This window comes from Oratosquilla oratoria, chromosome 10 (assembly GCF_046742065.1).
Source record: "Oratosquilla oratoria isolate Oo_2021 chromosome 10, ASM4674206v1, whole genome shotgun sequence".
Classification (NCBI taxonomy): domain Eukaryota; kingdom Metazoa; phylum Arthropoda; class Malacostraca; order Stomatopoda; family Squillidae; genus Oratosquilla; species Oratosquilla oratoria.
In genome coordinates this window covers 34,123,291-34,128,290 of record NC_134786.1, presented here as the reverse complement: position 1 = coordinate 34,128,290, position 5,000 = coordinate 34,123,291, and positions in this window count along the sequence as shown.

Sequence of the window (5,000 nt, the reverse complement as noted above, 5' to 3'; positions counted from 1 at the left end):
CCTCCTCCTTTACTCCCCCTTTCTACTCCTCCACTTTCTTTTTTCCTTCCCTCTCATCCTACTCGCTTTTCTGTTTTTCACTCTTTCCATACGTGTCCCTAATCTCTGGTATAACTCTATTCCATTAAGACTTATTTTTGTCTCGGACCCGTTTTCTGTGTCCAGTTTGTAATTTCCCAAGAATGTGAAGCCGTTTATATCTTTGTCTTGCTCCTCTCTGTTTCCTAATTCTCTATTAATCAAATAAATACGTAGATAGAAGAGAAGTTATATTTGATAAACATATAAAAGTATAGTGATATATGTATACTCTGCCTACTGCCTTAAGAGTGGTGTAATATTTTTACTTGTTCACTTTGCTTTTATGGGGACAATTTGTTGTTCATTTGTATTCATTAAATGTGATATGTATTTTGTTGGTGAATCCATACTTTATTTTTATCTGGATTAATAGTTTGAAGGCGTCGAGTCGTTTTAAATTTTTTAACGAGGTTCCTAGTTTTATCCCGAGGAAGTGCTAAGCCATTTTGTTTTGTAAAGGAAGAGAAAGGGGGTTGTAGGCTGGTTGGGATATTATGGACGACATTGAATAAAAAAAATCAACTCGCCTTTCTTCGGGGTTAGGGCGAAGGGGTTGAACAGTATGGCTTTATTCATCTTTGGTCTGATTTTTCTCCTAAAAGAATTAAGCAAACGCATTTTTCATTTTGTTTACAGACAATGGTCAAATATAATTAAGATTTTATTTTAGTATCCGTATGATTATTACTCTGGAACTTTGTATTGAAGTGGCTAATGTTCCCCTATGCCATGTTTAATTCTTCATATCGACGACATAGTCCACAGTCTGTCTTTATTCTATATTTGCAAAAGATTAATTTTTGGACACTGTAGAATAAAATCGTTTGCTAAGAGGTCAGATAAACACATGAACCGATTTACTCATTATATGTGTTAATTATATTGATATTTTGATAAGGGTTTATCTCAGCTGAATAAAATTGTTCTACCGTCTCTCTCTCACTGATGCACGCCTTTCTATACGAAAGACTTTTCTCTGGAGAGGATATAAATTCTCTAAACTTTGTGGATAATCTAATTTCTCCTTATTCTCTTTCCTCCTGGGCTGTATCTTACACCATCTTGTTTAACTCCAACCTTCTTTATCTCATTCCATTTCTTGTTTTCTTATTCTTTAAATTCTAACGCAAGTTATTTGATTTTTTCTACCTCTTTATCGTTTTATCCTGTCACGGAATTAATCCAATCTCTTTTCCCTCTTTCATAATCGAAATCTTCATTTTCTTTACAAATCTATTTTATAATTCACAACACGAATTTTTATTTCCAGATTTTATATTTTAATCATGAAGAAATAAAAACAACAACTCATGATTAGTGCTTTGGTAATATCCCTGCGAACCAGCCATGTATTCTTCTTATATTATTCGAGATTAAAATCTCTACTCAGAGAAGGAAAAAATCTCAATAATATTAGATACGCAGACGAATCTGTGTTACTCGCAGAATCGAAAGCTCAGCTACAGGAATTAGTTACAGCACTAATAGAAGCAAGAAGAAGCAGAGGTCTAAAAGTGAATAAAAAGAAAACAGAAGTGATGGTAATAACGAAAAAACAAGAATGTCCAAAGGTAAGAATTCAAGTAGAAGGAAGAATAGTGACACAGGTGGACCATTTAAATTACCTAGGAAGCATGTTAACTTGGGATGGAAAAGCGAAGAAGAGATAAAGAGAAGGATAGCCACAACGAAAAATAATTTAAACAAAATTAAACGCTTAGTAACTAACAATGAAATTAATATGAGAGCAAGAAAAAGATTTGTAAAATGTTACACTTGGTCAGTATCATCATGAGGATGTGAAACTTGGACAGTTAGTAAATAAATGAAGGACAGTATAAAAGCAGTGGAAATGTGGATTTGGAGAAGGATGCTGAAAATTTCACGGACAGAATTTAAAACAAAAATAGAAATACTGCAGCAAATAGGAACACAGAGAGAAATGATAACAACTATAAGGTAAGGTAACCCAGAGAAGAATGATAATTTCGTAAATATATATATATATATATATATATATATATATATATATATATATACACACATATATATATATATATATATATATATATATACACACATAAAATATATATATATATATATATATATATATATATATGACATAAGTGGAGTAGGAAACACAGGAGTCTTGGTCCGAGTTTTTTCCTGACTAGTTTCGCAGATATGATTTGAAATAGCTTACCCTCGAAGCTAGTCAGGAATAAACTCGCACTAAGACTCCTGTATTTCCTACTCCACTTCCGTCAGCCTGTCAGAATGTCTAATATATATATATATATATATATACATATATATATATATATATACATATATATATATGTATATGTATATATATATACAAATATATATATATATACATATATATATATATATATATATATATATATGTGTGTGTGTGTGTGTGTGTGTGTGTGTGTGTGTGTGTGTGTGCGCGTGTGTGTGTGTGTGTCTTTGAAAATGTCTTAAATAGACGAAAACGTTCGGTCACCTTTAATTTTATTTTCCAATTGGTTTTATTACACATTTTGTATATCACGTGTTTTTGTGATTTATTCGCACATATATATATATATATATATATATATATATATATATATATACATATACACATATATATATATTATATATATATTATATATATATATATATATATATATATATATATATATATATATATATATACTATATATATATACACATATATACGGCCGAGTCGTTCCACCGTGGGTGCACGCGTGACATAGTCTGCATCAAATATTTTATGGAGGCTACTCTTCTGACAAAGTTTTGTGTCATTACGACATTTGGAATTAAACTCTCCTACTGGTATTCGAACCCTCGCCGGAGCGGCTTACTTATTATAAGACGGCGGCCTTACCATCGTGTCACAATGACGCATAAAAATGGAACAACTTAGTTTACGACGCAGTCGTTCCACCGAAGGTGCCGGCGTGGCACGTTATGCACTGTATTGCATTAAATCCTCTATGCAGGCTACTCTTCCGACAAGATTTTGTGTCATTATAACATATGAAATTAAACTCTCTCGCTAGGATTCGACCTGTATCAAGTCACCTCTGAGTCTACGCTTTTTTACGGAAAACAGATTCATATGTTTTAGTTGATTTTCGTATGATATAATTTTGATATTTGGAATCAGTTTTGTGGCTCGCCGTTGTACTTTTTCCAGTCTGTCAATGCCTTTAATGAGATTCGGTGACCATACGGAAACAGCATATTCCAAATGTGGACGAACTAACGATTTATATACCTTGTTAATGAGTGATGGACTTTTGAAGTCAAAAGATCGCGCAATCAGTCCTAAAATCTTATTTGCTTTCTCAGAGGCTGAAAGACATTGCTTGGATGATTTGAGATCGTTATTGATAATTACGCCGAGATCTTTTTCACTATCCACTTTTGTTAACGAATTTCCAAATAACTTGTAATCGTACTTACTGTTACTTTTACCTATGTGCATTACCTTGCATTTACTTGTGTTAAATTTCATTAGCCACTTTTCAGACCATTGCTGTAATTCATCTAAATCTTCTTGAATATCTAATTGGTTTAAGTGATCATTTGCCATTCCGCACAGTTTTGTATCATCAGCAAATTTGGAAGCAGTAGATTTTAGTCCATGGTCTATATCACTTATAAATACTATAAATAGAAGTGGCCCAAGAACGGAACCCTGAGGAACTCCACTTGTAACATTTTTCCATCTAGAATCTTTTCCATTTAAAACAACTCTCTGTTTTCGATCATTCGACCAATTTCTAGTCCAACCTAATAGGCTACCACTTATTCCGTGTGAATCTAATTTAGTAAGTAGTCTTTGGTGGGGGACGGTATCAAAAGCTTTTGCAAAGTCTAAATATATTAAATATATATTGTTTCTTTTGTCATAATTTGAGATAACTGTGTTGTAGAATTCGAGTAAGTTAGTCACGCAAGAACGTTTCCGTCTGAAACCATGCTGGCTATCATTTATCAAAAAGTTACTTTCTATATGATGTTCGATAGCATGTCTGATGATAGTTTCCATTATTTTTCCTACGATTGAAGTCAAACTTATAGGCCTATAGTTATTTGGCTTCTTTTTGTCACCTTTTTTGAATATGGGAGTAACGTTAGCTAGCTTCCCTTCTCTTGGGACATCTCCGGATATGATGGATTTCTTGAAAATAATTTCTAATGGAAGAACAATCTCATTTTTCATTTCCTTTAAGATTCTTGGGTGGCAACCGTCAGGCCCTGGTGTTTTATTAACTTTGAGTTTCTCTATACACCTTTTAACTTTTTCTTTTGTTATATTCATCGTAGTGAGTAAGTTTACCCTAGACTTTTCACCGGTTTCAGTTTGTGAGTTCACTTTGAGATGTTTCGTTTACGAATACTGAGCTAAAATATTTGTTTAAGATAATACACATTCCTTCATTTGAATATTCAAGTTGACCGTAAGCAGATAATAGTGGACCGATGTGATTCCTAACAACCTTTTTATCTCTAAGGTAACTATAGAATTCTTTGGGATTCTCTTTGGACTTATCAGTGATATTCATTTCGTATTGTCGTTTTCGTTTTTTTTTTTTTTTTTTTTTTGTCTTTTCTGAATTTCTCTGTATTGATACATAACTTTCATGGTCATTAGATGCACCCGAGCACTTATATTTCTTATAAGCCTATCTCTTTTTAGCAATACTTTTTTTCAGTTTCTTTGTCGAGCCACTTTGGGCGAGCCTGATTTGGTGAACGTCTGTCCTTAAAAGGAATGTAAGTATGAATGATCGTAGTGAGCGTATTTTGAAATATTTCCACATCTGATCTACAGGTCTTTCGCTCAATTTTGCCTCCCAATCTGTAAGCTGAAGGCCCTGACGTAGTCCTATAAATCG